At 47.4% G+C, this 25,632-nt stretch overlaps 2 long non-coding RNA genes across 3 annotated transcripts; one reads left to right on the top strand and one right to left on the bottom strand.

Moving 5' to 3' along the window:
* Positions 1-919: 919 nt before the first annotated feature.
* On the bottom strand, positions 920-19,516 carry LOC132333751 (uncharacterized). Of its 2 annotated transcripts, XR_009488255.1 has the most exons (4): positions 19,371-19,516; positions 18,488-18,649; positions 6,178-11,979; positions 920-1,111 (listed from the first exon to the last, which is right to left on the bottom strand). It is a non-coding gene; the product is annotated as an uncharacterized LOC132333751 (long non-coding RNA). The 2 variants fall into 2 exon arrangements; XR_009488254.1 differs by lacking the exons at positions 920-1,111; positions 6,178-11,979 and adding an exon at positions 11,989-12,478.
* LOC132333752 (uncharacterized) lies at positions 15,544-25,380 on the top strand. The gene is made up of 3 exons (XR_009488256.1): positions 15,544-15,704; positions 24,683-24,760; positions 25,159-25,380. It is a non-coding gene; the product is annotated as an uncharacterized LOC132333752 (long non-coding RNA).
* Positions 25,381-25,632: the final 252 nt, after the last annotated feature.

Below are 25,632 nucleotides of genomic sequence, written 5' to 3'. Positions count from 1 at the left end.
CCAGGTGAGATCCAGGGGACAGTTGGATGCTGTCCCGGGCAATCAGCATTGCTGGAGCTCTCGGAGCCTCGGGGATGAGTCACGCCCAGGGATGGGACAGCGGTGACGTCCAGGGATGACTGCCCTGGCTTTGCCTGGAAACGGGGTCAGAGCCACCTTTGCACCCACGGTGCTCAGCAAGGCTTTAAACAGCCCTAAATTCGAGTTGTGGTGCAATCCTCACTTCACAGGATGTTTTTAATTAGGCTTCACACAACATATCCACCTCTCTGGGCTCTGTGACCTGGATCAACTTCTGCTTCTCTAAAAAAGGGCTTTGTTTTAATGACTTTGTCAATCCATGTGCACCACAACATCTCCATGGAGTCTTCGATAACCTTTCACTTGGAATACAAAGTTTTTCAGGCTGGATTAACAGTGAGATGCAGAGGAATTGACTGTTCAAGCCCAGCAAATGGGTCAAGCTGAACTTTGCTGCATCAAATACACCTTAACAAGAGGTTTCCCTCCTGTTTGTAGTGGCACGCAGCCATTTGTGATGAGGAGCTGTTTCACAGCTCGAATGTTCTGTCTGGCTTGCAGGAGTCTGTCTCCAAGACAGATCCTGTGGCACTTGGTTTTATGGGAGAAGGAGGTGGCCTCTCTGTCCTCCAGGAAAGGCCCAGTATTTTTTATTTTCACAATATTACAGTGGCTGAGTGACATCATTTCTCTCATGTTCCTCAACAGTGAGTCCTATTTCCCAAATATTAGCACAGCAATAAACCTGAGACCTGCAGAAAGCTTTGGAGCCATCAGCCAGCAACAAGCAGACTGGCGGTGACTTCCAGATGGAATCGTGGGCAGAAAGCACCAAACAGGAGCAGCCAATGTCATAAATCACAATTGCTAACTGGCATCATTATTTGGGCCACAAAGATCAGTTTTTACTTGTCTTTATTTTTAACAGAGAAGTGAATCAAACATGAAGTGGGAAAACTGGGAGAGTTGTTTCCAAGCGTGGTTTTCAAGAGCAATCCTCTTCCTGCTCTCTGGGTGACACGGTGAAAACCTTTGCTCCTTTTTGTCCCAAGTCATATCCTTCAGAAGGTGGATATTTCTGCATTTAATTCTGATGATATGCAAATGAGAAGAGAAATAATCATGTCAGTGCCTCTCTGAGGTGAGGGTACAAAGGCTTTCCATGCCTTTCCACACCAGGATGGCATAACTGCAATAAAACTCTGTTTTACTCACTGCTTTACACTCAGCTCAACTCTAAACCAGCTCCTTTTAAAATCATTTACTCATTTTCTTTTTATATGGAGCCTGACAGGCTTCAGAATAACTGAAGTGGAGAATATTAGGAAGAGAGGAGCAGGGAAGATAAACAATCTTGAGAGCAGCGTACAAATGCAGCTCGTTCAGTGCTGGAACGGGAACATTCAGGCACTTTTTCCAAAAGAAGCAATTAGCACTTTTTAAATAGCTGCAAAAGCTCCTTGTGTTCACTGCCGTGAGGAATGGATGAGGTTTATTCACCACAACAAAAAGGCTTTTATTGAAAACAGGGACCAGATAGAAGAAACCCAAACTTTTGTTGGAAGTTAGTGGCAGTATAATCCAGTGGAGCAGGGAGCTGGGTTGGTTAAGGTGGGCAGCAGATATCCACAGGCTTCATACAGGAATTCTTTGAAGTTTCCTTGGTTCCTGCCCCAGCATGCTCAGAGCTGAAATGTTTCCTGGCTTACTATTTCAGTGTAGAATCCCAGCATGGTTTGGGTTGGAAGGGACCTTAAATCCCATCCTGTCCCACCCCCTGCCATGGCAAGGACACCTTCCACTCTCCCAGGTTGCTCCAAGCCCTGTCCAGCCTGGCCTTGGACACTTCCAGGGGTCCAGGGGCAGCCACAGCTTCTCTGGGCAACCCGTGCCAGGGCCTCCCACCCTCACAGGGAAGATTTGGTGGCTGAAAACCATCAGCAGCACAGGAAGACCATGAAATTCCTGACCCAGACTGGGTTTGGATTCAGCTCTGTCCACAACAGCTGCAGGAAATCCAAATCCCAGCCTGGGTGACTGGAGGGACCGTGGGGCTCATCCCGTCCAGCATCCCACGAGCCCAGGTCAGCTGGGGCTCTGCTCAGCCAAGTCTTAACCATCAGGGATGGAGACCTCAGACTCTGGGAAATCATCCCTTGGGGGAGTCTGTTAAAGAAATTTCTATTAAATTTGGTGGTTATTGCGAAAACTGAAGTGCAGGTTGGCTGTAACTTGGGACCTGCAACACTTCCTCTAATTTTGCTCCATATTCTTGCATTTTAACCATGCCTTGTCAACGTTCAGAAATGTAAATAGGGACTGGAGCAGATGTGCCTCAGTCTAGGATAGAAAATCAGTATTTTGTCCTTTTGTCTCTGAGCTGTTGAGGAAGTTCTGGGAGAGGATTGTGGACATGACCCAGCAGATCTGCTCTGCCATGGAACACGGGCCCTCTCTCTTGTGCTGCCTCAGAATAGAGTTTAAAAGAAATCATTCTTATTTCCATACTGAGTCATTGCTGGCACTTTGTTGAGCGAGTGAATTTCGTTTCAGCTGGTGGTGAATTGGGGACAGGTGCAGAGGATCAGCTTTTTGTTCTCCTGGCAGATGCAAGGAGGGGGGAAAGCAATGTGGTTCTCCTCCATAAAGCAGCCAGAGAATAATGGTAAATTAAGACTAAAGCATTTCTGATGAATAAAGGCAGAAGCACAAAGTTACAGAAGAAAATGTGATCCACAAAAAAACTGAAGTTTCCAAACTTGCAAAATACGAATTTGTTATAAAGCCAGATATTTATCAATTGTTTTAGTGGCTTTGAAACATCTAATGGAATCATTTAGGTTGGAAATAACCCAGCTGGAGGAGCAGAAGGTGGGTGAAGTCACCCAGCCCAGCACACACTGGTCCCAGGTAGGTGGGAGGTGTTACCTCAGAGCTTGAGCTTGGACCAGGCCACCACAGACATTTCTCACCAAATTCATTGCAATCTGTTTTTCACACTTACATAATTCCTAAAAGTGTTTTTGGGTGATTTGGGCCTGATGTTTTATTATTTAAGTGGTTATTTCTCAGTTAGGAAAGGCTTCAATAAAAGTCTTCAGCAATTTCAGAGCTCTATCTTGAGAAAAGTGATGTAATGAATAAAGTTAACTATTAAATACTTGATTAACTGATTAAATTTGGGTTTTAGACACTGGCAAAGCTGCAGAATACTTTTCACTGTTGGACAGTGAACCCTCCTGGCTTTGGGGGCAGCCAGTTTTGGGGCAGGCTGATGTAGAGCACAGGCTTTGGAGTGAAAGAAAACCTGAGTGTTGATTTCAGCAGAGCTCCACCCCAGGCTCCACATCCTGCATCCATTTATCCTTCCAGAGACCAACTCTGAGCTGTAATTCCACCCCAGTTTGGCAGTTTCGTAGTTTTCCACCGTTTCCTGGTTTTCCCAGCCAGTGACAGCCGTGTCCCAGGGCTCCTCTCCCGAGCAGAGACAACACGAGCAGCCCCTTGGCCGCTCCAGAGATGCTGCTCAGGCTCCTCCAGCCCATCTGCCACGCGAGTTCCGGGGATTTGTGCCTCCAGCGGGGAGGACACAAGGAATTATTTGAGTGTGGGCTCACACGGGAGCAGCCCCGGCAGACGGATCCCTGCGGAAGGCTCGGAATCCCTCCCTGGACCCGTCCCGAGCTGCGGGACGGCAGCGGGCGGGGATGCTGCAGGAGGGCGATGCTGCAGCCAAGCCTCCTCCCGGCTCCGTGTGTCCGTGGCCCCGTGCCCCTGGGCGCTCCGGCCAGAGGGAAAGGCCTGGGCAGGGCTGAGGATGCGTTTTAGAGGAGGAAAAGCGCCAGGGATGGGAAGGAAGCGAGGCCCGAGGGTGGTTCGCAGGGAGGCCGCCGGCTCTGCCTGCAGGGAACGAAGGGCTGAGATTCCGGCTCTGGAACTCGGTTGCACCATCCCTGTCCCCCCCAGCGGTGTCACGGCCAGCCCGGGCAGTGTCCAGGGAGCTGGAGCCGTCCCTGAGCCGGCAGCAGCGACACCCTGTGCCAATTAACACCGTGGCGAAGGGTAATTAACCCGCGGGCGCATCCCGGCTCTGCCTCTGCCCGCGGTCCAGAGCGGAGCCTCCCGCTCAGCTCAGCCCGGACCAGCTCCTTCCCACCAGCCCCCAGCCTAATTAAAGGACTTGATGTGTGCTAATGGCTGCACTAATTAAATGTTGCTGTTTATCATTAAATAATGAGGCTCATTAGCATAGGCTGTGCAGCGAGGCTGAGCTCCGCTGCCCAGGAAAGCCGGGAGCTCCCTGCTCCAGAACGGGATGATCCAAGGTTTTCCCCAGCATGTTAAAGCATTTTGACTTGTCTAGCCAAAAGAACTTTAAATCGGGAACATTGGAACAGGCTGTGGAGGGAAACATCCATCTGCTTGCTGGTTTGGGTCACTATTGATCCCTTCAGTGTTCCAGAGGCTCGGGGAAAATCTGATATTGAGCACGTTCCCAAAGGGAACATTTTTGCATGTGTACAAAGCTGGATTGATTACAAGAGTGCAGCCAGCACTGTGAGAAATTTCAGCTGGTTGTTTTGCTCATGCACCATAGAACAATGTTTTTTGTGTCATTTCTGCACCATAATTCTTAAATTTCCTGAACTAAGCAGAATATTAAAGAGCAGAGTTTTAAAGACTCATATCCACTGAAATATTCACAACATAAAATCTTGACACATCCCCAACACCAATTTAAAACATTCCAGCCATTGGGTAAAAATAAAAACTGGGAAAAAACCCCAAAACACACAGCAGGACTGAAAATCCAACTTGTTTTCACCACTCAGTTGCAGATAACCCTGGTGAATCAGAGAGTCCTTTAAAATCCTCATTTTATACAATTTATTATCAGAGAGGCCAGCTGGGATCATTGTAGCTAAAGATTATCCACATTTCCATTACCATTACTTTATAGCTTGGCCATAAACATCCCTCAGAACTGGGATGGTCCAAGGCTTTGCTTAGAGAGAAATTTTTACCTTCAAAACTTTGAGTGGCTTAGGAACCATTAAGGAAGGCAAAAGGAAAATAAAAAGGTTAATTTTCCTCATGGTAGATATTTTTTCCAGCCTTCATAACATGGAAGTCTGGTTGTAATGGATACTGCTCCTTCTTATTTGCTTGTTTTCTTGGAAAATAGCTTTTGCTAGGAGCAAAACAGGGCAAAAATGGGATTTTTTTTTTTTTTTTTTTTTTTTTTTTTTTTTTTGTGGTAGTTTTGTTTCTGGGATGGGGTTTGTGCTCGTGCTCCTGCAGAAGGGCAGAGTTGGGATTTACCCTGGCTGTGATGTTTTCCCCTCTCCATTAACAATGGAAAAAAAAAGCTGGGATATAGTGCTGTGAAACTTCACTGAGAGAGGGAAAACTGGGAGTGATGAGAACTGGAGCAAATGCCCTTTTGCTGGATACAATGGGATAATTTTATTCATAAAATGACAAATAATTTCCATGCTGGAAAGCATTTTGCTTTTTCTTAGCAGGGAAAGAATGGGCACAATTCATGCAGACACCAAGGAAAACACGTTTGAAGGCAGAGAGAGCTCCAGAGCTCCGTGTGAGTGTGGTAAATGCTCCTTTAATTCCAGAGCTCCGTGTGAGTGTGGTAAATGCTCCTTTAATTCCAGAGCTCCGTGTGAGTGTGGTAATGCTCCTTTAATTCCAGAGCTCCGTGTGAGTGTGGTAAATGCTCCTTTAATTCCAGAGCTCCGTGTGAGTGTGGTAAATGCTCCTTTAATTCCAGAGCTCCGTGTGAGTGTGGTAAATGCTCCTTTAATTCCACATCCAGCCCCGGGGCTCCCTCAGGGATCATTCCACACATGATGCCGTGCCCTGGATCAATAGGTTAAAGCTTCCTCATCACTTTGTACCACAGGGTCAAATCAAGAGGGAGGAGCTCCCTGGGACCTGTTGGGTTGGAAATTCTTTCCTGTTGGAGTGTTATCAGTGTTATCTCCATGTGAGCATCAGACAAGGGGCTTGATCCTGATCTATTTATTTCCCATTAGGGGAACCCATTAAAGGAGATCAGAGGCCAACTCAAAGTGCACAAATCATTCTTCTTGCTACTGAGAGCCAGGGAAATAAGAGAAAATAATTTTATTTGTCCCTTACCAAGCAATTCCAGGTCCTGGGGTCACCTATGTCAGGCAAATATTCAGGAAATATTCATCCACATTAACACATGGACAATGTCAGGATGCCCAGGAAAATTCCATCTCCTGGGACCTCACCAAGAAAACAAATATTAAAATTAGAATTAAAGTGTTATAGCTGGCAGAGAAGGGGATAAGGTGTTAAATAAGCCTGATAAGGGATGCAGGGTTGTAGCACATCCAGGGATTCACATCTGTAAGAGCTCAGATGGGACATGAGATTTGTGGGAATCAGTGGCATGCCACCCATGAATCTACAATAAAATACAATATTTCATCAATAAAAATATCTTCTACCCAGCATTGCTCACAGCCACAATGTCCCTCCTGAACTTTATCCTTCTGAGCAGATTTTTGGGAAGACTGGGAAGAAGGGTTGTGGTACAAAATAACATTGATTTCTTATTTAAAATAGACTTTCCTGGGGTTTTGTCTCTGTGTGAGTGTGTGAGTTTTATTCTTTCATTAAATAAAAACCTAATGAAAATAAGGATCTATAAAGCTGGAGGGCAGGAATGACTCCACTGCCTCTGGAGAGAGGCCATTAGCTCTGTCTGAGGTATTTTATTACTGAGAGCTGCAAAACCACTCCTTTGCTTGCAAAACCAGCTACATTTTAGTTTGGTAGCATTTGGGGGAGGACTGTGATTAACTGAGAGGTCGATTTTCTACATTTTCCCTACAATTCAGAACGCAGAAAACACAAATTCAAATGATATCCAAAAGAAATTCAAACCTGAAAAAGGCTCTTTTTGCCTACACAGAAACAGCCTGAATCACCCTCAGTGCTGCTGCATGCAGGAGCTCTCCTCTTAATGTGTTTTTCCCAAGATTTGCAAAAACCAGGTTTCTAGAAGGTTTTCCTTTATCCACACATGACTTTCCTGCATCCTGCTAAATCCTGCTCAGAGCCATTCGACTCCAGGAGCTGAGGATGCACCAAGAGGCACCAAACACCTGAGTGTGAAGAATAATCAGGCAGACCAAATCCAGGAGTCAGGATTACTCAGGCTGGTGTTCTCCTGGAAGACCAGCCAGAGTAATCCTCAGGGAATTCAGGAGGAAATTCCACAGGAGCTTTGGTGCCAGGTTTTGCCCTGGCCATCTCCTCTGCTCTGCTGCTGTATCACCATTTTATGGAGCCCATGGAATATATTTGTGGATTCATTATTTCCACCTCTGCTTCCCCCAGGAGCTGACATGAAACTTCATTATTTTTTTAAATTTAACTCACTAGAAATACTGAAAATTGCTTTGAGCAGTTAATGTAGCTAAAATACAACAAGCAAGTTCTGCTGTACATAAAAGACAAAAACTCCTGCTCTGGTCCAGTTCTCTGTGGGCCTGGTAAAATAGTGGAATATGGAATAACAGGCTTAACCCCCCCCTTCATTATGGAATAACTGTTTTAAGAAGATTTGTTTTGTACCAAAACCTTAAAAACTGGCAGGGGAAATATTGAATTCTGAAGCAGGACTTTACTGCCTGGGTTTTATCTCTTTTCCAGCTCCAGGTTCCAAATGAGTGTGCAGATCCCAGAATGATCCTGGTCCTGGAGGCAAGAGGGGTGGATCCAGTGGTCGACATCCTGCTGGTGTCTGCTCCATTCATCCCCTTCAGCAGGGATGCTGCTCTGCCTGGCAGATTTTTGGATCCATAATTGGATCAAAAGTGGATATTAAAGGGAATATTTCAGGCTGGTGAAGCCATGGCCCTGGGTGGCTTGGCAGAGGGAAAAAGGACAGTGTAAATTGAGGAATTCCCAAAGAAAGGGTCAGCAGAGCTGCATGGAAAAGAGGAAGGAGAGGGAGGAGGCTGAGATTACAGAGCAGTAATGCTCTGAGTAATCCAGCAATCAGGGATGCTGGGCTGGAAAACCAGGAGTAGGTGGCACCAATTTTCCATAAGGACAGGGACAGGACTGCCCAGTGACAGCACAGCACTGACTGGATCATATTTCAGAGCAGGGAAGACTTTGTAGATGGAAAGAAGGACGTGGCTTGTGAATAATTACATTTATATGCTTTAAAAAGTCCCATCCCAGCAGAACCAGGCACAAGGCTGCAGCCTCAGCCCTCCAAGGTGGGAGCAGCCACATGGAGCTGAAATGGGGACAGAAGTGCCACTCCTGAGAGTTAAACAGAAAATTCCCAGCTTTGGAAAGACTCAGGAAAGCCTTGGGGCAGGCTGGCTGCTCCCACGCCCAGAGCTCTCTCCGTGTCCTGCCAGGCTGGAGTTCCTCCTGCTCCAACCCATCTGTGGTGATTTTATCACTGTAGGCTTCAAATGAGTTGGATTTCTCCTGAATCAATCCCCAATTAATTACCTCAGCTGAACATTGTACAAAGGACCAATTTTTATCTCTTTCCCTGCCCATGTGACTGATTCACTGGTAATGGAAATCTTTGCCTTCAGGCAGAGGAATGATGGCAGCCAGGTCTTCTGCTGCCCATAAAAGCTAGAAAAACTCAGAGATATTGCTCTCCTTTTGCCATTTTCCATTTTTTTATAGACATCTGCATCCAATCAATTGTAACAAACGTCTTCTCTAAGCTCCTTGTATATTTTTTAAAGGTCTGACTGGTGAAACTCCTGAAGGAAGCAATAGGAATATGGCTGTAAATGGGCAATTAGTGGGAAGCAACACTCATTTATGATTTTTTAATAATTTCTATGAAATGTTACGAGTCATTTTACTGAAACCTGCTTATTTGTCTTGCACTGACCTCACTAGAAACACTCGTCTTGCTAAATTGACCAGCAAGCCACATTTATTGGAGTCATTCAAACTGGGAAATATCAAGTGAGTTATGAAATGCAGAAGCTGGAGCAGAGGATTCACATTTGTAGAATCTCCTCTCTCTGCCACTGGTTAAATCCAGCCACTTCAATGGCAGCACATGGTGAGTCACAAGCCAGTAGGAAACAGAAAATCTGTCCAAAGTCTGGAATATTTGTGGTGTTAGGAGGGACAACACCAGGATTCAGCCACCATGGTGCCACTGGAGAAGGAAGGCTGAAGACCCTCCAAGGGTCTCCAGCCTGCAGGACTTTTTCCACCAAGTGAAAGGAACTCCCCTGTAGGATGGAGAATCTTTGTCTGCCCTGTTTTTCCTGAGAGAAGTCTGTCAGTTGTGCCATGCAGTGAATTTTATCAATTGATGAATTGATTTCCCTGGAGAACAAACCCTTCTCCCCACGCTGGGGATGTGCCCAGGAGATGGGCTGGGCTTTGATGGCACAGGAGTGTGTTTGGGTTTGCTCTTTCCTCCTCCATCAGCTCTTCCCTGTTCTCTTTTCTCCTCCTGACTCATAAATAATGGAGCTGTACAGAACAGCCAGAATCTACCCAGATCTTCTTACAAAAGGAGGTATTCTCCACTGGAAAAACCAGTGTAATTGCAGTTCCATTTTATTATTTGATCTCTCTGTTGTTTATAGTGTAAATAAGGAAGACTGGGATTTGGGAGCTGCCTCCCAAAAGCCTCTGTTAAAAAGGAAGTCAGGTTATTTTGCTTGGCTGCTATAAATACTTCATGAAAATGTCTACTCTGTCAAAGAGAATGTGAATTTGCTGAGTGTTGAAAGGAGCTGCAGAAATGCACATTAAAGATTCACAGCCCAGCCCAAGCTTCATTCAGGAGAGGCTTTCTCATGATTTTTTCAGTTGATGGGATCCTTCACAGACATGAGAATATTTGTATCTTCCTTTGACTAAAAAGCTGCTTTAAAGCACAGCTTGATGGTCTTATTCAAAAAGAGATGACATTCAAAGCTGGCAATTAAGGACTCAGGGCTTTGGCCAAGGCATCACATCCCCACTGCTGAAATATTCAGTGCTCAGTGCTGGCACTGGGTTTGTCTCACTTGGTGAGGAGCAAACTCTGGATTTGAGCTCTGCAAGTCACCTCAGGTGCCTTGTGATGGGGCCACACTGAGCTTCTCCATGTCCTCCTCATTGAATCCAAAATTAAGTAGCCCAGAGAACACAGAATCCCAGGATTTTTGTGTTGTTTTCCACCCTGTTGGTTGTGGGGATATGAGGGGTGAATCAGCCAAATGGTCCATGAGGTTTTAAGTTGTATTCCAGCTGTTTTGGTTGGACAGGGCTTGGAGCAGCCTGGGATAGTGGAAGGTGTCCCTGCCCATGGCAGGGAACAGAATGAGATGAGCTTCAAGGTTCCTTGCAACCCAAACCATTCTGGGACTCTGATTCTCTCTTGGATATTCCCAAGTGGTTATTTTCAGTTTTCAGTTGCCAAGCCCAGCTAGTCCTGCACATGTAACTCAACACCTGCACATCCTAATTAAATCCTGAATTCCATTTGTTCATTGAATACTTGTCCATAGCTGTATCTGATTCCAACCTGCCAACTGTTTTTCCCTAACAAACCATGATTTATTTGAGTAGATCCTGCAATCCATTTCTCAGGGTAGTGCCTCTCCCTGCAGTCATTGGGGCTGTTCTGTGTCTTACTGTGCTTCCATTCTTTTTGAAGGAAAATGAAATCTCCCACATGGATTAGCATAATTTCTTGTGAGGGTGACTGTGCTAAAGCCATTGACTAAAGCAGCTTGCAAACCAGAATATTTTTCAGGGAGATGAGTTCCTTCTGGGCAGATATGCAAATGCAGTCTTCATTTTATTCAAATATCTGAGGAATTATTTGTGGAAAATTAGTTTGTGATTGTTCCTGAATCAGTATAAAAAGCACTTGGACACTGCCTGCATATTAAGAGTAGTTATTTATAACACTTAATAACTCAGCAAAGGTCATGAGGGATAAATGGTGCTCCTGGATTCAGGCAAACATAATTCATTAAGGATTAACATCTGTCTGATAATAGAAAAACACAAAGGAGCTGCTTGGCCTTCACTAATTTCCCTAAGATCAACATCCTTTAGGATTTGGAATATTTTATCTATTTTCTGTGCAATACAGACCCAAGGAGATATTGATTGGGATGTTCTAAGGTCAAGCCCTGGCTGTTTATGGAGCATCAGGGGTTGAAAGGTGATGAAGAACAACCCCTCAGCTCTGGCACTGCTAAAATTGGCAGCCTGAGGTAGTCCAGGATCCAGAAAAGAAAGGTGACCTGTTCTTCCTAGGGTGTGTCTGGGCTGAAACCACCTCAGCAGGAGCTTTTACCATTCCCCAGAAAGCTCAGGGTAATCAAAAGCAGCCCAGAAATGAGGAGAGTTCCCAGAGAGTGTGGAACCGACCAGGAGCAAACCAGGAGTGGAGCTGGAGTGGTGCCTCTGCCAAGGGTGCTCCTGCCCTGACAGGAGAGCTCTGGGAGGAGAGGGAAAGGGCTTGGAGATGAGGTGATCCAGGTAGAGATAAAACCTGCCAACAGGGGAGTGTTCTCCAGGGGTCCCACACTCCACAGTTCATGAAGGGAAGTGTGACAATATAAAAATATTTTCCATAATCACCACGCTCTACCCTTGGCCATGTGGACCCTGCAGCAAGAGTGATCCAGGGAAATTCTGTAAGCAAGATCTGTCTCCTCTCACTTCACCCAGCCCACAAGGACTTCCCTGGGCAGCAGCACTCCTGCTTTCCTCTGTCACCAACTTCCCCATGCCTGGAATTTTTCATCTGATCAGCAAGAAAAAGCAGATTTCTCGTTGAACTGGCAACATCCCATTGAAATTCAGCTGGAGACATCTCCTGCTTTGGTGGCAGTGCATCCCTTTGGGCACCTGTCTTGTAGGTCAGACATCCTGAGGTACCACTGAAGAAACAGAACTTTATTACTACAGAGAAGAAGAGATAAAAGGGAGAGAAAGATAATAATTACAGGCTGAGCAGAGGAGAAAAATATTATTAGTGGCTCCAACGACCTGTCTGCCCCAGGCATTGGAAATCCACCAAAATAAACAATTGGTCTGGGAGATGTGAGTAAATAGATAATGCAAAATTTATGTTCTTTGGGTTTCTTTGTATTTAATGAATGCAGTGACTCCACAAACAGGTTGTGTCAGACACAGTGTCCAGCAGAGCACGTCAGCTGAGCTGCTCTGACCAAAGCCAGGTCACAAAGGGTGACCCACTCCAGACTGCAATGACACTTCATGCACCACCAGGACACGTGGTCCTGTGAGAGACCTGACATTGCAGCAGAAAGTTCTGCAGTTGTTTGGAAGGTGAATTGTGCCTTCCTGCTGAAATGGAGAGGGCTCAGTATGGCAGAGCACTGAGCTGTGGAGCCTCAGTCCTGCTGGGACCATGTGTGGTCACAGGAGTGATGATCACCTGTGGAGGGAGGTAAATCTGTGTGAGGGCACAACTCAGAGGAGCCCCAGCTCAGGTTTGCTCCACAACGACTCCACCATTGGAAGTTTAGTCCAGCCCCAGGATTAGGCTTCTAATCTTTGCATTTAAGCTACAAAGTGAAAGATGTCCCAAGCCATGGTTTGGAACAGGATGATTTTGAGGTCCCTCCCACCCCAAACCATTCTGTGATTCTACGAAAAGAACAAAACCCCCGAGTCCCTGGTTATCAGGCAAAAAATCCCAAGTATTTTTCAGAGCAGATTTCCCTGCTTGGTTTTTTTTTTTTTTTTTTTTTTTTTTTTTTTTTTTTTTTTAAACATTTCTCCTCAGGTGTGGCAAAATTCCACTGGCAACCAGCAGCTCCATCCCGAGCCAGCCCATGCTCGGAGGAGGGGGAGCCAGGCTGGTGCCAGCATCCCGCCCCGGTCACCATGACAACGGGATGCACAGGACAGCGAGCAGAAACCCTTCGGAAACCTCTGGAGCTCAAGAGGAATCTCAGTAATTACCAGCCCAGACTCCTGGTGTCTCCAGGGACAGCTGTGAAGGACCGGGTGACGCAGGCTCTGATGTCACCCGGCGAAGCCACCGCCGGAATCCGGCGGCTGGCGGTGGCCCCGGTGTCACGGAGAGAATGACAATGAGCCGGGCAGGGCTGGCTCCGCGGGAGCACCGGGGCGCTAATGAATGTTACCAGCGCCGAAAGAGCCCGTGCTCGGCCTGGCAATGACGGCCCGGGGCAGCGAGGGGCGAGCGTGCCACGGAAAGTGATAATTGTGATATCAGAGGGAAAATAAAGGGATCGGCCCCCGGGAAATGCAGCTCATCTGCATGGCAGGGCTTTATCTGTGCATGGGAGATGGCCCAGGTGGGATGGGAGGGACACCTGGGAGGGCAGTGATGTGTCATTGCAAGGATCAGTTCTGGGTTGGTATTTGAGATGGTTTTTCCTTGGGAGATGGGACAAAGCCACATCATTTCCCCTGGTGGCTCCAGGTGTCCTCACCTCACACCTTCTCCAGTCATTCCACAGAATCCCAGGGTGGTTTGGGTGGGAAGGGACCTCAGAGATCACCAATTCCACCCCTGCCATGGGCAGGGACACCTCCCACTCTCCCAGGCCGCTCCAAGCTCTGTCCAGCCTGGCCTTGGACACTTGCAGGGATCCAGGAGCAGCCACAGCTTCTCTGGGAAATCCATTCCAGGGCCTCTCCACCTTCACAGGGAGGAATCTGCTCCTAATATCTGATCTAAACCTACTCTCCTGCAGCCCCAAATGATTTTCAGATCACATCTGCCCAGCTGCATGAGGAGCAACTCATTGACCACTGTGAGTGGCACATAGGAATCTTCTCCACTGCTATTTCTTTTTTAAATTTAATTCAAGTTTCAGATTTTCAGAGCAGAAAATTTTAATTGGAACAATGGTCACAGGTTCTTTCTGCAGTGGTTTTGAGCATCAATAACAATTAATTCCTAAAGCTCCTTAGGTGGGTTATTTGTGTAATGAGCTCAGGCACTGTTTGGAGTCAGTGCAGCTGCTCCAGGTGAGAGCAGCTGAATGTCAGGTGATTTTCTGATCTGTGCAGAAAATCAGATTTCTCCAACCTCAGTGAAGGGTCTGAGTCCTCACCCAGGGGCTGCTGTGTCAGCACTGCACAGAGAATTTTAGGGAACATCACAGCTTGGCTTCCTGCAGGGAGAAAGCAGCAATGACCAGGAAAACCAGAGCAGCAGCCACTTTTGGGGGCATCCCAGAGATGAGCAAAGGGCATTTTGGCCATGAGAGGGAACTTCTTGCCCAGCCTAGGCTGAAGAATTTCAGCTGCTCCCCCAGGATCAGCAGCATCTGTGTTTTTTAGGCAAGCTAAAAAGTGCAGGCTGCTCTCTGCCTACTTCATAATGCTCAGCTGGGAAATCCCAAGGATGTGGAGCAGAAATAATTGGATATAAAATGACAAAGTGGCATTATTATATATCATAGACTTTCTGCTGAATCAATACATGTCAGGAAGCATTCTGCTGCCCCCAGCTATCAGCAAAGAAAGTTCTCCAGGCATTTCCCTAAGTTTAGTGCTTTCTTTTCTCCTGCACCCTCTGCACCTGTGAAGGAGCCCATGCCTGGGACAGGGAGAGCAAGGAAGGAGCAGTTTGTTACAGAGACATCTCAGGGGAAGGCAATAATCCCCTAATATGATTTACCCTAACCATCCAATAAAATATTCACTCAGCTTTTTTCTGTCTCATAGAAAATCAAGAGAAAATCTTCCCAGTGTTTGGGTGAATCAGATGGATGAGCAGGTGTATAAAAATCAGGATTTTTAACCCACATTATGAGGATGTTTTCTGAGCAGGCACCCAGGAAAGCTGGCAGTGCCCAGGTCCCCTCTCCTCAGTAGATTTCCACCCTGACTGACAAATGGCTTTCCTTCATCTTGCCCCATCCTTGCCCAGAGCTCCTCTCTGTGCTGTGCTGTTCCACCCAAGCCCCCAGAGCAGCAGGGCAGGGCAGGAGCCTCTTGCCCCCCTGGGACACCCTCAGGAGCTCTGACAAACCCCAGCCTGAGCATCCTCCACTCTGCTGACACCAATCCAGGGCAGAAATTCCTTTAAAGGCTGATCCAAGCCCCAAAGCACAGCTGGAATCAGGTGACAAAACATCCAAGCATGCAGCACTGCTGCTGCACAGCTCTCCAAAAATTCCCTCTCCCTGCCCCTTCCTCTGCTCCTTATCCCCACAGAGAATTCCCAGCACCAGCAGCCCCCAGGCTCCAGCCCACCACAGCAGATAAAAGCCACCACAGCCTTATCAATGCCACAGCAAATAACACCAAAAATAAACTTCTTTTCTTTAGGAGCAGGCACTACCTCAAACACATCCTCAGCTCCTGGGAGCAAAGGTCTCTCACCAAGCAAGCCCAGAGCTGGAGCAGCCAGGGTGTTGCTCAATAGGTTCAGGTAACAAATGACCTGCATGCTAATTAAAAGCTAATTATGTCCTGCAAGAAATTGCTGCCAGGTGCTCTGAGCAAATAACAGGAGAGGCTGGGCTGATCCTGTCCTTTCCCCCAGCCCTGGGAAAGGGAGCTCTTATAAGGGTCTCTGGAAGTTCTTTGCCTTCAGTTTCATGCAAATTGTAATTATTTCAGTGAAGTTTTGCTGTTTGTGCCTCGGGTGCAGTGCTGTCTCCTGGCTGGCTCTGCAGGTAAATGTCCTTTTCTGTTTTGCTCTGCCATTCTTTTGTTTGAGTAAATCTAACTGGGGTGTTTCTGTCTTCCTGAAAAACAAACCAAGGGATCTGCAAAAAAGCTTTTGGGGATGCTTAATGCTTATCCCTGGTTCCTGCCAGGGGCTGAGGCTGGGCAAGGAAAGCCCCTGGGACCCTCCCCCAAGGGGTGATAAAAACACCTCTGTGTTCCAGGTGTGGTCAAAATTCCAGTCCCAGCTCTAAATGAGCAGAAAGGCTCCTTCTCCATAGGATGCAAAACTCTAAATCCTCTGAGCAGTCACAGCCCCCAAAACCTGGGCAGGGAAACTGTTTTTAGGGGAATTAAAGGATGGAAGAAACAGCAAATACTCCTCAAGTGATGAAATGGACCCCAAATTCTTCTTGTCTGGCAGAGGTGATCTGGGGCCATCACGTGCCCCTGGCAGCTGCTGGTTCCAGTGCCACATCCAGGCTGCCACCTGCAGCTCCCATCTCTGGAAAATTAACTATTTCTGGCCAAACAGGCAGAATTTGGCTGTTGCAGACATTCAGTTGTGGATGTGGGGTTGTGTCTTCATTCTCCTGTTTGGACACTGTGGAAATGGGACAGGTCTGAGCTACTCTGGGGTGAAAGGATGGAAATTCCCTCCACACACAATTCCTGTGCTCTCCTTTACTCCCCTGGGATGAAAGTCCACTGCATTATTTTAATTTCCCCATCCTCACAAATAACTTAATATGGTGGCTGCAGGATTTTCTCTTTATAAAAGATGTGTGTTAGCCCCACTGTAAAAAGTTTGTAGGATTTGATGTTCCTGAAAATATGCAAAGGTGGGAAAGGGGAGCAGGTAAAAAATTCCCCAGTGTTCACAGCTCAGGTGGGAGAGTTGGGTTGAGCTGGGAGGGAAACCTTGGATGAACTCAAAAGGAGGCAGAGGAGGAGGAGGGGTGGGAGAGGCCTCCTGGGTGCCATTCAGGATCCCTCTCTGTGTATTTTGCTGCCCACATCCCATTAAATGCCAAAGCAGAGTCTCCAGAGCCACGTGCCAAGTCAAGGAGGACACACTGATCTGTCCCAGCCCACCTGGAAATGTGACCTGGGATGACACAGGGTCCCCAGGCACTGCAAACTCACCTGGTGCAGGGTTTGACATCCAGGAGGGATTGCTCATTCCAATGTTTTGTCTCTGCTCCCACGACATGCACAGCACTATCCCATTATTGTGTTCATTTATCAATATTACATTATTGTGTTCATTTATCTGTGACATTTCAGCAGAGCTCTCGCAGATGTCTCTGAGCAGTGCTCACGAGGATGATAGTTTAGCTTTTTTTTTCTCTTCAGAGTGAATTTTTCCACACCTCATAGAGCTGGGAAGGCTCATTTTAGGAGAAATCTCATCTTTTCTGTCACCCAGTGTAGATTCATAATTTTCTTCAATCTCAAATCCCCCTCTGACTGTGGCAGCCTGGGCAGGGAGGAACCAGACCTGAGGACACTCTCAGAATTCTCTTCCAGGTTTGGCACCAATTTCTGTCCCTGCTGGAAGGGCCTTGGTGAGATCCCAGTGCCCCCAGCAGCCAGGACCAGATTTAGTCATTGGTGTGACACAGGCCCCTCCTTCCCACCCCTAAAAATAATTCTTATTGAGCCTTCAAATGGGTAATTGACTGCAGCCAGCAAAGCTCCTCTGGTGCAAAACAAGCTGCAGGATTTAAATCAATATAATGCAATTCCCCCTTTTTATCTCAATGAGCCCCCAAGGAGAGGGGAGGGGAGAGAAATGGTGCTTCCTTGGCAAACCCTCCTGCCTCACCCAGGGGGTAAATTCTGATCCCAAGAAAGCTGCTGGGGGAGAATTTGGAGTATTTATTTCTTTGGTCACACTGTTTTAACTCCCTCAATGTAGGTTTGTGCTGCCCTGGTCTAGCCAGGGGTTGGGTGAAGAGTTTTGCATCGGTCACTGGAGTTCCATTTCCAGGCATTTCTCCTGTCCCTGTGCTGTTACAGGAGGTTGTACTGGGCTCTGTTTTAGGGAATGAGGATTTATGAAGGAAGGAATTGTTCCCTGTGAGGGAGGGGAGGCCCTGGAATGGATTTCCCAGAGAAGCTGTGGCTGCCCCATCCCTGGCAGTGTCCCAGGCCAGGCTGGATGGGGTTTGGAACAACCTGGGATGGGGAAAGTGTCCCTGCCCATGGCAGGGGGTGGGATGATCTTGAACATCCCTTCCCACCCAAACCATCCCGTGATTCCACAAAATACCTTTTCTCTTGCATTGTGCCTAAAATTATACAATTTAAATTTGCTTGGTAGGGAAGCACTCAGCACTTCCAGCTCGTGGAACTTCACCCCTGGCTCCCCTCACACCTGCCACCAGCCCGAGTCCCAGACTGCTCAGTTGGAAATTTCCAGCTGGGATTTGTCCCTTCCCACCTCTCCAGGGCTGCTCCAGCCCAGCAGCTCCTGCAGCAGCCCAGTTATGCAATGATTCCCTGGCCCTTCCCTGTGAGAGGCAAAGGCTGGGGAAGTGCAGGGAGCTCGAGCTCTGCTGAGGAGTGTTTCTATTTCTGGCTGGTGCTGCTGAGCCTCTGCCCTGCTCTGCGTGGGCTGGAGGGGACAGAAAAACACTCACATGGTGATTGGAGAGACTTTGCCTTGAATGGAGAGGTGCAAAATCCCCAATCTGGGTAGGGATGGGATCAATGCCTTGCTCTGCCCTTGAGGAGGTTCTTGTGCCTCTTCCAAGCCAGAGAAACCCCTGACTCATTCATGCCTCACCTACACAGCACAGCCCAGGTCCTAAATGGAATTCTCAGGATGCCTCAAAGTCCATTAAACCCAGCAGAGCTCCTCCTGCTCAGGGAAAGCAGGCTGGAGTTTGTCTTTCCATGCATTAACATCACATGCCAGAAACGTGGAGCTGCACGTCCTCGCCTGACCCTGAGGTGGATCAAAAGATCAATAAGATTTCAGTTTGCATCATTTATCTGTAATTTCAGATGCCTTAAAGCAGCAAATTTACTAAATCCATTATTATTCTGATTTAACCAGAAAGCAGCAATCATTTCTTCTCTCAGAGTGGGAGCATGGAGATATTTGCTCTTAAATTCAGTGCCCGGTGTGGGTTTGTTCCCAAACTCTGTTCTCGGTGGCTGAGCATCCCAAATATTTACCAAGTTCAGAAGACAAGGTGGGAAAGGCCAATTTCATTTATTTAGCCTAAACCCCTGGGCAACACAAATGCTGGGCTGCCCTGGTGCCATTTAAATATTTATATAGAGCCATCAGCTGCTTGACCTGCTCCCTTCTTTATTAAACAGATCCTCTGGATAAACGAACGAGGCTTCTGCCACTTCCATTGGGGTTTAGAGCCAAATCCCACAGTTTGCTGTGACTTGGGACTGGCATTCTCTTTTGCCATAAGTAATCCCCTGATGATGAACTTTTCTCCCAGTCTGATGGATCACTGTTCCAGCAAATGTTTCCCTTCAGGATGAGAGCCCACACTCCTCCACTCCCTGTGCTGATTTAATCAGACTTTGGGAAGAGGAAAATTCAGAATGTCTTAGCCTTCATTATATTGTAATTGATTTCTTTTATAGCTTTCCTGATTGGTTTTGAGATGGTTTTTCAACCACCCTTCCCCTCAGTCATTTCTCACCTCTGTCTGTAGGAGCCTGTCACGTCCTGCAGCCTCTGCCCTCGCTCGTTTTTCACTCAGCTCCTGGCACTGGCTGCAGGATCTCTCCAATTCCGGGTCATTCATCACCTGCCAGGACCCGAGCTGGCATCTCCACAACAAACCCAGAACAAACCTCCTGTCAGCAGAGCTCGCCATTCATGCTTGGGGTTATTTTTCTTTCATGTGCTCCATTATAAATTAATTTATTGTGTTCTATCCTCACGCCCTGACAGGCAGTGGGTGTCGATTTCCAGGGATGACGCAGGAGGGTTTGTTCCCATTGCTCCCTCCTGCTCCTGACAAAGCCACTGTGGATGTTCCCGTGCAACCTCCTCTTCCATGAATCCATGAGGGGTGACACAATCTATTTCAGCCTCAGTTCTTCTTCCTCACCTCCTCAAGAATTTTCCACCGTGTGTTTGAAATCTTCCTCAGGTCAAGTTTTCCTTAATTTGTGAGGAAAAAAGTCCTCAGCTCTTCACCTGGGGTTTTATAAACCCTTCTGGATTTGTGTCGCTGGCCTTTGGGCTTTTGGTTGCAGTTGGTTTTATTTAAAAAGAAAAATAAAGTTTGGTTTTATGTTCCAAAACCAAACAAAAAATATAACAGCTGCAATTGTTTTAAATGCATTTGATGTAAAATAATATTTAAAAAAATAACAAAGAGAAGAGAGAAGAGCTGCCTTCCACGTGCCCCCACACCCCCCTGGGCAGGGGTCACCTCCTCTTCCCTCACCCCAGCACTGGCAGCACCTTTGGGGTTGACCATGGGGAGCACTGGGACACCCCAAAGCTGTTGCCCTGGTAATGCTGGTTTAGCATTCCAAGATCCAGCTGGATTTCAAGGATCATTTCCCAGCTGGGCAATGGACTCTACTCTGAAAATCCTCAGAAAATTGCTGAGTGCCCTCCCCTGTGTTCATTACAGAGCCAGGAGCTGGGAAAAGCCACTTTGTAACCTTGATTTGGGCAGAACCAAAAAAAGATACCTGTAATCAACCTGCACTGAGCTGGGCTGCAGCTCAGCCACGTCATCAGCAGAGGAAACAGTTCTGTTTCAATAATTTTGCAGAAAATACATGGGAGCTTCTGCCTAATGAATACTAATAGACCCTTTAAAGCTCATTTACCAAGTCCTTACAATTAATGGACAATGGGAGGCATCACTTACAGAGCACATCTGAGCAGCCCCAAAATATTCTATTTGTTTGTCCCAATAATTGCAAAATAAAATACATTGATTGCTCCATATTTATGACTTCAAGAGCTATTTGTGTCTGTGCTCTGTGTAATGAAGGTTATAAAAGCATCTTAATGCAAAGTACAAGGAAAACTTGAAAACTGCATGAAATTTGGGAAATAAGACCTTGTGAGTCAGTCATTTACTCATGTTCTCTCCCACCAAAGCACAGGGAGGATGATGCAAACAGGATGTGGGAGGATTTGTGGATATTTATGAGCAGGTGCTCTTCAGCTGGAGTCAGGTTTGAACTAATTGGCACCTGAGGCAGAGGCTGCCAGGGGATTTTAGTGGGAGCAGGGATTCTGCTGCAGAGTGGCCTTGGATCTACAGCAGGATCTGTCACTGCAGGCACAGCACGGAGCAGCACAGGGAATCCCAGCATGGTTTGGGTTGGAAAGGACCTTAAAGTTCATCCAGTTCCACCCTATCCCATCCCCTGCCATGGGCAGGGACACTTCCACTGTCCCAGGCTGCTCCAAGCCCTGTCCAGCCTGGCCTGGGACACTTTCAGGGATACAGGGGCAGCCACAGCTTCTCTGGGGAATCCATTCTAGGCCCTTCCCATCCTCACAGGGAGGGATTTCTTCCCAGTTCTATCCCACCCAGCCCAGCCCTCTGGCAGTGGGAAGCCATTCCTGTCCCATTCCCCTCTGCCCAAGGAGAACAGTGGCAGTGCTCAGGCTCTGCTGGTGTGTTGCAGCCCTTCACCCCCACCCTCCATGAGGTCTTCCCAGCAGGAATCTGGGACAGGAGCCCAAACCCACTCTGCTGACTGAGGTGGCAGTGCCCAGCCTCTGGTCCCACTGCCTTTCCCAGAGCTGGGGTGGAAAGGGATGGGGTGGCTGCAGGAATTTGGGCCCTCCCAACCTTGCAATAGAGGATTTCCAGTCAAGAGCCACCTGCTTCCTTTTATTTCCAGTCTGGAGTCGTTTTGTGTTGACATTGTCTCTGCAAAGACACATCATTTTGCCAGGTTCTTTCTGCTTTAGAGCAAAACCCAGCTGCAGCACAGAGCAGGCAGAGGGTCCTCAGGAACTCCAGTGGCTGTAAAGGAATGTCAGAGGTGTGTGCATGGCTGGGTCCAGGGATTTTCCACGTGGGGAGATGGGAGCAAGGGATAAATAGAAGCATCCCCAAAAGGGAAAAAAACTCCCGTTGCATTTAAACCACAGAGCTGAACCCCAGCAAAACAGTCCCCACTGCACTTCTTGTCTGGGCTGAGAAATATCCAGCAGGCACTCGGGCTCATTCTCAGGGCTTTGGGCACAGCTCCACCACATCCATCTCCCTGTGGTTTCCATATTCCCTGGTTAAACCTGGGCCTCCAGCAGTGCTGGATCTGTTGGTTATCACCTGCTAACGAGGCCATCCATCTCTCCCAGGCCAGGGCAACCAGACTCATGTGGTTCTCAGGGGCTCTTTAGTGATTTTCATTATTTTTTAACAGATTTCTCTAAATCCACAAGTGCTGTTTTCAGTTCTCATCTTTATCATGCCCATCCATCCCTCCTCTTATTTCCCCTTATTCAGAAACACCACCTGCAGCTCTGGGGAGGGATCAGCCTCTCAAAACACACTGATCACCCCCAAAATGCTGCCAGCCCCAGCCAGTTGTGGAGCAGCTGGATGCTGATGATCATCCCCAGATCCCCCAGCCCATCCATCAGGGCTGTTCCTGGGGGGAAGCAGCTCTGTAAGGCTGCAGAGCCAACCTGTGCAGCCTTCAGGACAGGGATTTAATAATTCAGTGGTTTTTTTCTACCAAGCATCGTTTATTAGCTCTTTACAGAGCTGTTTGCTGCTCAGTCAGAAACTAAAGCCAATATTCTTTGTGAGTGTGTGGCTCTAATGCTGTTAAACTTCACAAACCTCATCAGCAGTGATTTGGCCCCAGGTATGAAGAACTGAGGAGGTAAACAGCAGCGTTTTCCTGCTGGCCTGTGGATCTTAGGAGCCTGGCAGATCCTGGCTCTTGGGCATGGTCACACTCCCCATGGAACCAGTGGCTTGTGCCAGGCAGTGAATGGTTTGGACACCCACCAAAATCTCCTCTGAGTCATCCTGAAACCTTAAAGTGCTGATCAGCACTGCTGGGGATGACAGGAAGCCCTGGGAAAGAGGGAGGAAAGCTTTCACTTTGCTCTTTTTTTTTTATAATTACCTTTTATTGAATGAATTCTTTTGCTTGAGTGGATTCTGAGGTGGGAGTGCTGCTGAGTCCCACGCATGGGGATGGCACCAGAAGCGTTTCAGGCCAGAGCACTCAGTAAATCAGACTGAATTCATCAGCAGCTTCTTGCTCTCCAAACAGTCCTGCAAAAGACTATTTGCAGGACTGGGATTAGTCACCAAACCCGCCCTGGAGGAGTGGCGAAGCTGTGACACTTCACCCTGGTCCTGTCACACCTCGAGGTGTGGAGCTCGGCCATTCCCATGGAAACATCGGCAGCACCAGGGAGGGGACACGGCCGTGGTTCAGTGGCTCTGACACTAATGATATAATTAGCTGTGTTAAAAGTCACGGCTGGGAGCAGCCACTTTGTTTCCAGGGTGACTGAAGTTCCATTAATGACGATGTCCAGCAGTGTTTCGATAGAGCTGCAGTCCTGGCAGGGTGGGACAGAGGGTCCTTTGTGGCCACCAGGCAGGACAGGGACGTGGCCAGAGGGTCCATTCTGCCCCCAGACCGGCCAAGCTGAGACCACCCAGCCTCACCCAGACCAAGGGAGCAGTTGGTTTTACTTACAAAGAAAAAAACCTTTGGTTTTTTATGTTTCAAACCAACTAAAAAAATAATACAAGAGTTCCAGGCTGGGATCCTTCTTCCTTGGCTGCCCACAGGCTTTGAACACCCCTTGTTTTGTACATTCACAGAAGCACAGATTGGTTTTACCTAAACCACTCTCCCCCAGAGATGCTCCTTAGTTTTTGTCCTAGAACCTGTTTTCTTGTTATGTTAATTAGAAACAATGTGGAAACAGTCCCATTTCAGTTCAGGAAAGCACCTGAATGTACCCAGGGCCGTGTGTCAGCGAAAGAAGCACAGCACACATGGATCACAGCTTGGGTAAAAACACGGGGGACACTTTGTTTTCCTGCAAGAAGAGTTGAGGAATTCATTCACTGGATACAGTATTTCAATACTTCCCAACCTAAATGATTGTTATGTTCTGCAACTGAGTGTTTGGGATGGAATTTTGGGTTTAATCAATTTTAAGGATGTGAAATGAGTTGTGGGTACTTTAACATGGGAAGGTCCCAGCTCTTTCTCCTGATCTGGGGGTAAATCAGCCATTCAAGGCTGGTGCTGAATCCAGATCCGTGCTTGGGCAGTGCCATTCCCTGGGAACAGCCAGGGATAAACAGGACAATATAAAGGGATCTGTTCCAACATCCATTTGGATCCTTGAGACAGAACCACGAGCTGCAATTCCAGCCTATTGTCTGGAAAATGTCAGGAGAAAACGCTGGAGGAAGAAATTGTTGGCATGAATGGTGAGAGCGCTGCAGGGTCTCATCATCTCGAGCTGGGAATTGTCATCTTCCTGCTGCTCCATGGGGAAAACAGGAGGGCAAAGCCAGCCCTGGGCAGCTCCTGGGACATGGAAACACTGCTGGGTTTGTGTGTGCAGAAATCCGGGAACATATGGGCAGCATCCTGTCCCTGTCTGCCCCAGCAGCAAACCAGGAGGAGTGTGAATAAACTCCTATCAACAACAGGAGGGGAGAATTTATAGGAAAATGAAAGAGAGGATGGGGGGAAGGGGCTCCTGTTGGAGGGTGGGCTTGGGAGGGAGTGGGGCTGCAGCGTGGAGGGGCTTGCTGTTCCCATGCACCCAGACAGGAGGAAAATGAAATAAAAATGACATTAACCTGGGGATGTACAAGCACACACTGCCCATAAACATCCATGATCTGCATCCAGTTCTCCAGAGGACTTATTTTTACTTTTATTTTGGAATCCTAGGCAGAGTGAGCAGCCTTCGAGTGTATTTATTACGGTCTTGAGTTGCTTTCCATGGTAACTAATTGTGATTTCCGAGGCACAGGTTCTGCAGTGGCACAGGATGAAATGGAGCTGAATATGGAGGCAGCTGAGAAGAAGAAAATCACTTGCTTATGAAATGGTATTTAATGATGGGGATTGATGGAGCAGAAAAAATGGGGGTGGCAGGGACTAGAACACAAAGCAGCTCTCTCAGCTTCATGTATTTCCTCAGATTTTGAATTCCTCAGGAAAGCATCTGGTGAAAATTTAAGGAAGGGAAACTCCCTTATATGTGCTGCCTTCTCACTTCCACACTTCCCATTTTATTGAGGCAAACTCTTAAAAATCCAACTGTATTTAAATACCAGTCTGGGAATGAAATTATTATTAAATGGTGTTTGCTGGTTAAAATAATGGGAGGGCTTTTACAAAAATTTACCCATTGTACAGTGAAAAAGAGGTTAAAACCCCCTGTTTTGAGCAATGTTGGATAAAACTGAGGAAAAAAGGTTTCCCTGGTGTGTTCCCTGTTCCCAGGTCTCCCACACCCTGGAATGGCTCCAGTGCCCAAGGAAGAGCTGAGTGGAGCCAGGGAAAACACTGAGGACCATTTTGAGCCAACTGGAAATTTCCAAGCTCTCACATGGGGTCAAAACCTCTGGAATGTTCCCGCTCCTCCTCTGTAAGACTCTGAGAGTCCATGTCATTCAACAGCCCAGGATGGAACAGCCCATTTGGAGGATGACACCTCCCCCAGAGAAAGAGTCCTCTTTAAAAACTGAATTAATGAGTAGTGCAAAACCCAGCCCATGAAATGAACAAGCAAAAAAACCCAAAAAAACCCCTAGAAAATCCTAAACCCACTCCCCAAAACCAAGAAAATCCAAGTAAACAACCAGAAATGCACCTGTGATGAGTGTGGTCGGGTTGCTCAGCTAAAACCCACAGGTTTGAGGGAGTTTCTCCCACCTTGGCCCAACATCACCAGAAATCCTGGATAAATATGGGATC

The sequence above is a fragment of the Haemorhous mexicanus genome, chromosome 14 (genome assembly GCF_027477595.1).
Source record: "Haemorhous mexicanus isolate bHaeMex1 chromosome 14, bHaeMex1.pri, whole genome shotgun sequence".
Lineage (NCBI taxonomy): Eukaryota > Metazoa > Chordata > Aves > Passeriformes > Fringillidae > Haemorhous > Haemorhous mexicanus.
Note: the sequence above shows the minus strand (reverse complement) of the source record. Positions and strands in the feature narration are given on the sequence as shown.